At 38.6% G+C, this 13,237-nt stretch overlaps 1 protein-coding gene across 2 annotated transcripts in view; it reads left to right on the forward strand.

Moving 5' to 3' along the window:
* Positions 1-1,417: 1,417 nt before the first annotated feature.
* The window catches only part of LOC129767563 (protein unzipped), a 296,485-nt gene continuing 284,665 nt past the window's right edge, over positions 1,418-13,237 (forward strand). The window contains exon 1 of one of the 2 annotated variants that reach the window (XM_055768596.1): positions 1,418-1,840. The gene's annotated coding sequence lies outside the window, so the exon portion shown is untranslated. The remainder of the gene's footprint in view (positions 1,841-13,237) is intronic. The other variant, XM_055768595.1, reaches the window with a different exon arrangement.

Here is a 13,237-nt window from a genome sequence, read left to right on the forward strand (position 1 = left end):
GTCAACGAAAACCACTAAAATAAAAACACAAATAAGCAGCAGCGGCTCCGAAAAAGCTACCGCTGCCAAAAAAACAACAGAAGTGAATTGTTGTTTTTGTTGCTTCATAAATTTTTACGCGAGTAAATATGTCGGAATATATGTTCACGCAATATGAGCGCCAATCTCGTAAACGTGCCTTGGAGCTGAAAAAACTTTCTATCACTGATACCGAAAGCTCGATTGTAACACTGGTGAAATACTGGTGAAATACTACACTGGCCTAACGTAATCCTACGTCAACTATGCGGTCGTGCCTCGGACACAACCTTCTGTGACTTTTTTTACTCAGATACCTAATATGGGCCCCCCAAGTACATTTGGAGTCGTACCAGACCCCAAGATACTTGAATGACATAGCATGAGTGATCGGTTTACCCAAAAGTTGAAGCTTTGGTTTTGCTGGCTTATGCTTCCTAGAAAAAACCACCATCTCTGTTTTCTCCGTGGAGAATTCGATCCCTAGCCCAATGGCCCAGGTTGAAAAATTGTTCAACGTATCTTGTAAGGGTTCTTGCAGGTCGGATTCGTTTGATCCTACGACAGACACCACTCCATCATCTGCAAGTTGTCTTAGGCTGCAAATAAGACATTTGGCAACGTTTATCCGAACAGAGACAGATTAAAGCTTTTTCTCATTTCGCTCTTATGTTATTTTCCTGTTCCTTGTTTGTGGAGGAATGTTCTTACGTCTTGCTTACGTGTATGGGTAATCCAATAACTTTTTTACATACAGAGCCAAAGCTTTACCATAGATCATGAGCAGATGAAACGCAAGGATTTTATATCCGATTTATATTTCTACCTATATATACACTCAGGGCGGGCGTGAAGTTCAAAAAATCGTGTAAATACAAAACAGATCTCATTCAATTTTGACTTCTAACTTGAATGTTTTACTTTAAAAAATACTTAACGTTTCCACGTGGACAATATCAAAACCCCCTCCCCCCTCACCGTGGACAAGCGTGGACATCGCATCTCTTCGGATGTGCCTGTTTTCCATTTATGAGTCGTTCCTGAAGCGCAACATAATCGTGTTCCTTCTCAAATGACTGGCCATAAAACTGTCGTGTGTGGTGTGTGATATGTATTTTGCTTAAAAATCACAACAAAGAACTAGTAAAAATGATCCAAAAAAAATCCTCTATTATTTTGGATCATTTTTTCCTCTAGTCTCAATTCTACACCACACTACGGTTCAATTTCGCTGTCAGTGATGCTGTCACTAACGAAGACCATCGCCAAGCACTTGCGTAAAGCACAAAAGCTCCGATCCGAGTACCGCTCGTAGAAGAATCGGCCGACAGCCGATTCGTGGCGGCAGGTAGGCTCGCTGTTCGGGTTTTTATGCTCTAGCATTGCACAAATCCATCCATTCAAGCAAGAGCTTCCCTGGTTCGCTCCATTCAGTCAGTTTCGAACGGGACTTCTGAGCGATCGCAAGTGGTGTCAGCTGGTGTCAGTTTGTGTGGTGATATCACGCCGTTAGTGGATGCGCAGCAAGAGTGTGGTGTAAATGCTGCAGAGTGGTGAACGATTCGCGCGCGCTAATCTTTCTTCTTTGTCGGATTTGTGTTGTTGGTGGCCAGCAGGAAGAATCTTGCATTGGAAACATTAGACCCCAAACCGGTGCGGATTTTGGTATTTACGGTTGTGTTGATGCGATTCTGTTTTTGCTGCTGCTGCTAGCAGTTGAGGAGTCATTCGAGATATGCTGTGTGAGTGTTGTTTTGCTGCTGACTACACGGAAGATTTCATTTTATGGTTCGGCAGAATATAGCACCTGGTGATGGTGGCGGTGGGTTGCGAATGGGGGGAGGAAGCGAGGAGGAGAAAAGGATAATATGTGCTGGACCAAAACGGGCGAGATTACTTAGCTAGCATGTGTGTTGTGTTGTGTTTTGGCTCACCACCGGTCAAGAAGGATCCGGAAGCGAATGGATCAAACGGAAGGAAATTGAACGGGTGGCCCAGAGTCGCAGGAAGACACATATTGTGGTGTGTGTGTTTGTATCTGCTGGCGGGTGTATGTGTTTTGGGCTAGGATATGAGGGTGGCGAATTTTGGATGTGATTGGGGGAGAAGAGTGTTTTTAGTGTACGGAATGTTTTTTTCCTTCTTCTATGTGCCGTTGGGGGTTCCTACGCTCTGCCACTGGGAGAGGAGCGCGCAAAAAATCGATACTGTGTTTGCAATTTGGTTTGCTCCCGTGCTCCTATGCCACTCCCCGTGCGATCCTGTGCCGAACGCGTGCTGAACAATGAAGGATACCCAAAACAGACGGAATGAGTCATACACATTCCGGGCGGGCGAAAAACAGCGTGTTGTGACCTTCGGGAATGGCATTTGCACAGCCGCATGTTGCGAAATTCGAGAGTAATTATGAACGATGGCAATGATTCCGGGTGGAGTTTGCGGGGACATATATGCGTCGAGAAGAATTTCAGTTGCAAAAAAATTGACGAAATGTATGAGGATAAATTTTGGGAATTTCATTTTTTGCGTTTGCTGAGGCATTTTTTTCTTTCTGACAGTACATAGTCATCAAAACAATTTGTGGAAATAAAGTATCTTCAGATGAATCTCATTTTTGTGTGAAAAAGATTATAAAAACACATAAGACAAATGACAAACACGTAGAGTGTTCGATAGGTCTTATAATTAACAGGAAGTCGATAATTTCAATGCTTCTGATGAACAATGTTCGTTCTCTTCAAACAGAGAACTCGTCAACTTTGTTAAAACAGTATTCTAATAAAATATGTCTAAGAGGAGTATTTTGAGGTATGAATTTCTTCAATGTAAATTCAATCTTTGAGAATGTTTCTTAAGCAGTGCATTTAATATCATTTTTCCCTAAAAAGTTCATTAACTTTCTTTGTTTTGTCGCATGCCATATTTTAACCGGGCGCTGAGTTTGGAGTTAAAATGAAATGAGTCGAGTCAAAATGAAGTTTTGAATATATCCTTATGAAAAATCAGGAGTAATTAAAATTTTAATTTTGAATTGAAACATTATTTAAGAAAATCGGAGAGGGTCCGTTCAAATTCTGTTGTTTTTTCGGCTAATTTGGCGTGGAATTGCTCTACAGTTGAATCGTTATTCAATCGATGTACTTTTATATACTTTTTGTCAATTTTCTTGATGACATTGTTAATGTGAGCCCTTAAAGGCTATCATTGATCTTCCCCGAAAGAAAATTTAACAGAGAATTTTAATGCAATGATAAGCTGATACGATCAGCTTCACACAAACTGGCAAAGTTGTTGACTGTCGCTAAAAAAAAATTGTAAGGGGTTGCACTAGGACACGACTGCATATTTTCGACAGAACTACGCAATTATATTATATAATCCACTTGTTTATCACTTCGAATATTATTGTAGAATGCATCGAATTTTTTTTATTTATTTATTTAAGTCATTTATTTTTACAGGCTCAGTTACATAGGTTTAAAGGAGCCGAAATCGAAATTTTTGTAATAGATTATTTTCTTCGTTACAAATAAATTTGTTGAACGTCCTTTTACGTTTGATATGATGCCTAGGACTACCAAAATATTTGAACGGAAAAATTGTCAAACGATCATTGTATTTTACATTTCCCTCCGAAATTATTACACATTTCATGTTTACGTTGTTCTCGAACCGTTCATTCACCTCTAGTATCCCAAATGACGATTTTCCCAGGCTTATTCCGGTCTGCACAACGACAAGCGAATACAAAAGTACTCAACACCAAAAAATACCTCCGACTTGCATGTATATTTGCAAAGCGGATTCCCCCATGCACATCGATTTTGAATTCCGTGTTAGGGAAACACAGCACGGTGGGAAGAAAAATACCTCCGACTTGCATGTATATTTGCAGAGCGGATTTCCACAGGTACATTGATTTTGAAGTCTGTGTTGGGGAAACCGTGAATCGGGCCAATCAAAACTTGGCAGTTAAGGCGTTTAGATAAGGCTTGACATTTTACAGTTATTCAATTGTTCATCTCATGAAAAATAACATTTTATCAATTGTGATAGACGCGTAGAAATATTTCCTATCAATTGATGCAAACATCTTTCCGATCTGCTAAGAAATGTTCGAGTTATAAGCATTCGAAATACGGGTAGGGTTAGCACACAAATCGGCTGAATAAATGGGGAAAAAGAAGTTCTTCCAGTGTTCATGAATTTAAACCGTTTAGAGATTAGCGAATTGTAATGTATAGCATATCAAACAAATCCTAGAGAATTTCCGATTCGATTGGTATGCAGATCATGAGGATTCGTTCACAGTGAAAATAGTTATTAACGTTAACTTTATTTCATAAAAACGTGACCTGTTTTCTGATTTGGCACCCTTCATGAAAAACGAAGGTCTATGTCAAAAAATTGCATGATCATCGTGGCTCTTTTATGCGAACGAAGTGCTAGAAATCATTCGCATGGGAAAGAAGTTTAGCTCACCAGGTAAAAAACGATATGTCCAAAATTACGTCTGCTGGATCACCAATATCATATCAGGTGTCGAATTACAAGAAGCGACATTAACATTAACATTTCATTAATTAATATTGTTTCCGACACATTAAAAATAGCAAAATAGAACAAAACAAAACAAAACGGATGATCCGCGACAGCGAGTTTCATAGTGAATCTATAGGCTTTCCAGAAATTTGTCATTGATTGATAGGCTCATACACTTTTGTTTTGGCCATGGCCTTCACATTATTTGGTCACTAGTGTACACGATATTATAGATGGATACTGTAATGATTTGTCTATTGATAAAACATAATTTTCATGTTAAAATATCTTATTTTCGTGTTTGGAACCCATTTTTAGGCCTTATCCGCGATTTTTGTTATTCGCGGTGAGCTAGCCAGACTATTCCGCGGATAATCGGGGTTCTACTGTACTCGCAAATATTGTTGTTCCATCACTAAATGGATCATGCTTCAGATCCAGGCGTTTTTAGGGATCAGAAAATGGCTCCCAAATCGGCTAGTGCCTACAGTTGTAAATCTTCACGCAAAATACGAAGATGTTTCGAAGATGAGTGTGTCGAATGCCCGATGCTCCTCTCTGGGTCTATTTTCCTCATCAACTGTTTGTCTGTACTATCTTAGTGTACGGAACACGAATCGTTCATTGATAGAAAGCATTTGAGTAGCTCTTAGATCTGTTTCGTTGTCTTCTCGCACTCAAATTACCTGACAGTTGTCACACGCTTCTCGTGCAGACCGAACTTCATCGTTGCTAGAAAACCGAACAAATACTGTGTTACCACATTTTTTTCGCTTAAAATTTATCTGCTGGAATTTCAGAGTTCAGAGAAATGTTAGACAGTGCTGACAAATACAGAAATTGGCTATGACCTCATTGAAGATATTTAAAAAAATGCAAAAAGCCTTGGCTCGTGAGCTGTTTCTGACGAACCACATAAAAAAAGGGCTAGTGAGCATTCGATCTTTGTTAGTCTTAATGCGTTCATAAATTTTGAAGACTGATTTTTTGACGTGGGACTACGTCTAACCGGAGTATATTGGGGGTAAAATGAAGACCTAAACACAGAACATGCAGGAAAAAAATGAAAGATTCCGAATGCTTATAACTCAAACATTTCTTACTGGATCGGAAAAATGTTTGCATCAATTGATAGGAAATATTTCTACGCTAGTATCACAATTATTGAAATGTTATTTTTAATTAGATAAACAATTGAATAACTGTAAAATATTAAGCGTTATCTAGACGCCCTAACTGCTCCGTTTTGATTGGCCCGATTTACGGTTTCCCCAACACAGCCATCAAAACCAAGCAGACTTGGGGAAATCGGCATTGCAGATACATGGAAGTATGGGGACATTTGTTCTCACCGAAGTGTGTTCCCTAACACAGACTTGAAAACCAAGCAGCGTTGAAGAAATCTGCATTGCAGACACAATAAAGTCGAGGGTATTTTTGTTCCGAGTGAAATGTGTTTCCCTAACACAGACTTCAAATCCATGGAGCGTGGGGAAATTGGCATTTCAAATACATGTAAGTCGGGGACATGTTTGTTCCGTCTGGAATGTGTTTGCCTAACACAGACTTCAAAACCCAAATGCATCACACCAAACGTAAAAGGACTGTCATTAAATTTATTTGTAACGAAGACATAATCTATCACAATGCATGAATTGACCTTACATGGCGTTACACAATCTTTTTACTCACAAAGCAAATATATTGGATTCAATTGAATTTGGAAATTGTTTGCTAGGTGATTGCTAAGCTAAGGTAGTTCCACGTCAACCTTGCGGTTATATCATAGATATAACCCACCCATATTTTTTCTTACTAGGGAATTTGTGCAAAACCTATCAATCTACAAGTATTGGTACTTTTTACCGCCAATACAATTCATAATGAAATTTTCCCAAAATTTGATCATTAGATTAGTATAATTTGCTAGCATAAGTTATCGATGTTTTCACTCAGGTAAAAAATATTAATTTGGAAACATCTTTTGACAAGTATCCCGATAAATCCCTTGTTTCATGGTCAGTTTAATTCGTCATGTCATTAGAAATAGAGAAGGCCTTCAAATTGTGGAGATTTTTACGAAAACCGTCAGTTCGAGAAACTAATTGCACCTTCGTCCTTTTTACGATCGACATAATCGTCCATCAGAGCATTTTTTCGATCTACTATTGTTTTTGCTCCACTTTTCTACTTACTTTATTAAGATCATGCGGGAAGATTGGGGTTAGCGGACTTAAAAAAATAACTCGTGAATGAATTAAAACTGGACACCCGTACTTTGGTGTCTAGGATCAAAACGAATTTGCTTACGATTTAGAATTTCATCGAAAAATTCTATTCGGAGATGAAGCTCATCATCAATAAGCAAAACTATTGCAGTGAAGAGAATCCTTGTGCCATTGTCGTTTTCCAGTGGTGGCTCATTTTACCCCCAAACAATAAAGTAATTTCGAATGCGAATGAATCAAAAATCAACAAAATATCTGTTTACCTCTTCTAAAATATGTGAGTAGTCGTTCAAACTGTTGATTTTTCGAAGATATTAGGTCGGATAAAATAAATTTTAAATACGATGCGCGTAAAATTACATCCGATTATATACAATTATTTATTATTTTCAATATTTGATAACTTTCATGAATAACAGGGTGTCTTAAACAGCTTCATATGTTCTAAGAATAGGATAATCAAGAAGTCTCAATTGGTTTTCACATAATTTTTTCCTTCAAATATTTTGCTGGCCAGAAAGTAATGGTTGACGGTGGCCGCTACGAGGTCACGATCATCGGTGACACACAAAAGCGATCATATATTCACTCCCTCAGCACCATTACTGGCAAAAACAACAAAGTGTCCGTGTCATGCAAACATACGAGAGCTCTCCCGCCAGATGACCCGTTGTTTCCATCGAACACAATTACAATGTTTTTTTGCTTTTTCTTCCATTCATTCACTCATCCTATGTATTGTTTAAAACATCTGTAAAACCTCTCAACATCAAGAAAGAACGTTGTTTGCTCGCTAATTGAATTGAGACTGTGATTCATAATCGCAAATGGGTTATTTACACTAAGTTGAAAGCAGGCGGAGCTTACATTGCGATATTTCCTCTTTCCACGATGCCCATGGAGCTTACATTGCGATATTTCCTCTTTCCACGATGCCAATGCAAATGTAGCATTCGTTCTACGGAAAACGTGGATAGAGAAAATATAACAATCAAACAAGCCATTCGCGATTTGTAATTACAGTATTCACTATTTATCAGTCACCAGCTACCGACCAGACGACAACGAGCCTTTCGAAATGATCTTTCTCAAGGCCGAGTATTCAGTTTAGGTTTCCAAAATGATATTTTTCAAGGCTAGAGCCGAATGAACTGATGAATTTTAAAGCCTCTGGAATTCAAAACATCATCATCATCAATCATTCAAGTCATCTCGCTCCAGCTATCAGACAGCAGTCTTTCTCAACGCTGATGTCACACAGTATGGTGCAATTTTGTCAAGTGGTGGCACCGCGTCAATTTGCATGCCGTCTGGTGAAGAGTGCATCTGTATTTTTGCATCACATCATATTTCAATCTATACTGGGGTACATGTTTGAATTTTTTCTCAAACGAGAGCGTTACAGTTGGGACGCAAGATTCTGAGCGTTAAGATCTCTTTTTCGGTTGAACAAAGCGTGAATGTCAATCACATCAAAAGTGTATGAGTAATGCTGGTTACTTATTGACCCACAAACTTGTTTTAATAGCTCGAAACTACTTCGAAAACAAACTATTGGAATCACCAGAAATCTATGAATCGTTGTCGATGGCTTTCAGTGAAAGTTCTCTAAATATTGTGCTCTCCCTGGCCAACCTCAGTTTCTAATTTGCTTGAACAATTCTTCCGCCACAGAATGCATCTTCAGAATATGCAAGAAGCAAGCGTAGTGTAGAGCGGAATCAAAGCAGAAGAGAAATATCAAATAGGACGTACGTAGTCGGTTTTCATACCGTGGAAATTGTACGAATTGTTGATTTTATGCGTCATCAAATAGATAATGGTAGTAGGGAACAAATATATAATTAGCTGGAGACGCACTATGTGTAGTACGAGAAGAATGTCGCGATGCATACTGAGTGCGTGTATTGTTCTCGTGAGAACGAGAATGAATCATGAATCAACCATCTTCTGCTGCGTCTACAAAACAGCGCAAACCCATTGGTCTTTTTAAGAGCCACTAAAACTTTTGACTTAACAGATTTTTTTTTTGATATTTCGATGCATTCTAGAAACCTATTTTGTATCTATTTTCGGCAGAAGGAAGCTTATGTGAATTCAAGAGTGTGTTTGAATTAATTGATGGAATGATGTTGTTTTGGATTGTAGAGGTTTTGAGCTTTCTTAGTTCACACGCGCTTAGATTTGAAAAAAGACCATTTTGAAAAACTAAACTAACCAACTCGGCCTTGAGAAAAATCATTTGGGAAGCCTTGCTGCCGTCCGGTCGCTAGCTGGATGACTGATAAATCGCGAATGATTTATTTGCCATTTTTTTCAATCGATTCAATTCATTAGAAATCTGCAAAAAAAGGGACGAGATTCGAATTGAGAAGCAGGAAAAAAAGTTTGAATTGAAAGCATTTCTGGAATCTGGATTTGAAATCTTGAATCGAAACCTGAAATGTTTATCAGTATGTGACCAAAATTCAAATCTGTCTCTTAAATCCTTAAAAGTAATCGAAATCTGGTTAGTCACATTAGTGTTTGAATTTGATTGGGAGCTTCAATTCGAATCAAGAATTATATTCATAATTGGTGGTTCTGTTCTTGAATCTGGATTCAATATCACGATTCTGGGATAGGATTTGAGATTTCGATATGAATCCACAATAAGAATTTCAAGCTTTTCAAGCAGAGCCAGGAAACCAAATTCAGATTATAAATATAGAATATAGAAAATAGAAACTAAAATCTGAATATTAGAATTTAGAACATATAATCGGGAACCTAGTTCAGGAATTCAGACACTTCTTTAAAATTATATACGATATCAGAATCTGAATATTAGTTTTGGGATTTTTTTCTGAATCCTAATTTGATATTTACCTTTATTTAGATGTAGTATTCGATGAAGATCTGGCGCGTAATTTATAACTTCAATTGAAGTATGGAATATTTGAGATCAGGGATCTGGGATGTTACTGAATGGGGGGTTTTAGCCGGTATCTGATTCTAGAAGTGTCTAAATCGAGAATTCGAATTCAGGTTCAGGTTCAGAATACAAAAGAGGATCTGAAATCTGAGTCTAAAATATAATGAAATTTGAAATCTCAAATGAGTATACTCACTAAATCTAAATTCTACACCTCTAAGAATGCGGATGTGATTTTTCAAAATTCAAATGTAGATTGTTGCAATTCGATACACTATTTTTCAAATTAACAGGTCAAATGTTTTATAAAAAAATGTTATCAAATGTTTTCGTTTACTGAAATAAAATCAGACCGACTAGTTGAACATACACTCGACAAAAAAGACGGGTGGGTAATGTCGGGGACATAACCGGAGTGACGTAGGACTATACAAAGGGGACAGCTTTTGTTAAATATATATTTTAAATATATTGTTTTATTTTCTTCTCCTACGTGAATATCTACCTATCTACCTGAAAAATGGATTAGTTTACTGTTTACTCTTTATGAATATGGTGGTTCTGAAAAGAACCTTTGGTGTTGTGTTTTTGTTATCACTCGATATTCCCATATTGTTTTTTTTTTTTTTTATCTGTATTATGGTGATTTTCAACTCATTTGGCTGGTTCGTCACTTTTTACTTCCATTTTTGGAAGAATGTCGGGAGTGAGAATTGAACTCGTGACCTTTAGCGTGAGAGGCATGGATGTTACCACTACGCCAGATTGCCTCCACTTCCCATCTTGTTCGGTTAAACCTTCCTGTTTAGCTATTGCGTTTGCCACTCGCCACAGCTTTCACAGTTGGAAAATTTCTTCCCATCCAGCTTGTGACATGTTGTTCAGTAAATTACATTTAATGTGACGTGCCGGAGAAACACTTTGCCACTCACTGAAACTATTTGTTACCTTGATGAGCGCCGAACCGAAGCTGCTCTGTTCTTGATGCGGGTTTTCTGATTGTCGTGAGCAGCTTTGCAAGCCAACTCGAGCACTCCGACGGCCGAAACTCTATAATCGCTGTTAGGTATACCGGTGCTCCGGCACCAATCCGTTCGGCCTAGTTACCCTTGCGGAGCAATCGGTGAATGCGACCAACAGGGAACTGGAGACCTGCACGGTTCGAGTGAGACTTTGCCTTTCCCTTAACTTGTCCTCCTTTGTTACGTCCACGATGCCGATGCCGTACAACCACACGGGTTTACGGTTTGAAAGAAAATAAGATATTTTTTTGGGGTCCGCGTGTTTTATACTCTAGCGGTACACACTCACAGGATAGAGACAAATCAGCAGACTCAGCCAGAGGGGCGAGTCCAACGAGACAAACGAATGAGCGTTAAAAGGGAGCGATGGCAAACAATACATTCATTACGATTTGTTCGCTCGTTAGATTCACATGCAGGCTAAGTGGAGACGATCTGGCGTAGTGGTAACATCCATGCCCTTCACGCTAAAGGTCACGAGTTCAATTCTCACTCCCGACATTCTTCCAAAAATGGAAGTAGAAGTGATGAACCAGCCAAATGAGTTGAAAGTCACTATAATACAGATAAAAAAAAACATGCAGGCTAAAAAGGGTCCTTTTCAGGATCACAAAATTATCTTCAATCTAAAGAGTTTATTGTTTTGTTATCACTCGATATCCCCATCTTGTTCGGCTAAACCTCCTGTTTAGCGATTTGTTGCCACTCGCCACAGCTTTCACAGTTGGAAAATTTCTTCCCATCCAGCTTTGTGACATGTTGTAATTACATTCAATGCGACGTGCCGAAGCGCCACTCAGTGTCGCATTGGAACATTTGCGATGACAGTGGTACAGTGTCGACTTTCAATGTGGGGTCATAATTTGGATCTCTATGTTTATAAAAATGTACAACTAAATAAGTCGCATTACATGTCCGTCCAATTAGCTAAATGTCGAACTAATTGTAAATTACTGTACTTTCAATCTGGAAACAATTTAAGAATTGGTGAAAATTGAATAATCAGGAAAGTCCCCAACTATCAATAAGCTCAGAACAACTGCCAAATTCACATACTCATCAGATCCTGGCAAACAAATTATGAAAAAATCAATTTGTGTTTTATTATTATTTTGGATAATGTTTTAGAAAGCATTGTACTGTATTTCCTAAACTCTTTTTTGGAAGGTTTAATGGCCCTGACAAGCGCCTTGTTTTATGGAATGGTTCCAATTTAGGAAACTTAGTACTCGTGGTTTTGAAAAAAACCATTTCGAACGCCCTCGATGCCGCCTTGTTCTGGATTTGCCACCAAAGCAGTTTGTATAAAGAACAAACTTTTTTCTTCTGCTACCTGATGCCGTTTTGCGATTGCGTTTGCCACTCGCCACTCGCTGCAACTGCCTGTTGTCTTGATGTCCACCGAACCGAATGTGTTCTGTTCCGAATGCGGGTTTTCTCATCGTCGCGAGCAGCTTTGCCAGCTAACTCGATCACTTCGGCGGCCGAAACTATATAACGCCGGCTAGGTGGACTGGTGCACTGGTACTAACGCGCTCGGCCTAGCTACCCTTGCGGGGAACTCCAGATCAACACGGTTCGAGCGGGATTTTGCCTTTCCCTTCACTTTTCCTCCTTTACCATGTCCAGACATGGCTGCTTGGGTTGGTTTGTTGATGTGTTGTGATGCGAACCGATGTGGTGTACGGTTTGAATGAGAATGATCGTTACGGCAGCGGAGCGGGGATTTTTAAGCAGACTGGCTGGCTCGAGAATTACGCATGTGTGAGACTGCGACCAATGTTTCGTTCATTTTTTTCTTTTTCCTTTCCAATCGTGCTTCATTGTATTTCGCTGCTGCTGTGGTTGCCCGTTTTGGTCGGTACGATTTGAGGAGCACAAAATGGACCAATCAAAAATGGGCACATAGTGCATTTTGACAATGCTTGATATTTCACAATTATTCAATTATTTATCTCAAGAAAAACGAAATGTTATTCGTTATGATAGATGCGTAGATATATTTCCTATCAATTGATGCAAAAACCTTTGCGATCAATTGAGAAATGCTCGAGTTATAAACATTCCAAATCTTGCATTTTTTCCTACTTGTTCAGTGCCTAGATTTCCATTTCACCCCCTATATCTTCCGGTTAGACGTAGTCCTACGTCAAAAATTAGAGAAACAGAGTTCGAGGTCGGAAATTTTAAGTGATTTTTGAGATGCTATAACTTCGTGAAAAATCAACGCATATCGATGGGATGTGCATCATTTTGAAGCTACAACTTTCAGGTATTAGAATACAGTACGTAAATATTTTTATCTTTGTGTGTGTAGGTGTAGTGGGCAACAATATCAGGAAGAAATGAAAAATCATTTTTTCTTTGTTTTTTCCAGAATATTCTGGACTAACTAAATTTTTGCTAACCAACCCAACAGCGAATCCAATTTATCTTTATCAACCAGCTTGAATTTGATCCCAAGAACGTTCCTGTAGGAACTTCCTGCAAAGAGATATTTCGGTTTGAATGAA

Source organism: Toxorhynchites rutilus, chromosome 2 (genome assembly GCF_029784135.1).
Source record: "Toxorhynchites rutilus septentrionalis strain SRP chromosome 2, ASM2978413v1, whole genome shotgun sequence".
Classification (NCBI taxonomy): Eukaryota; Metazoa; Arthropoda; class Insecta; order Diptera; family Culicidae; genus Toxorhynchites; species Toxorhynchites rutilus.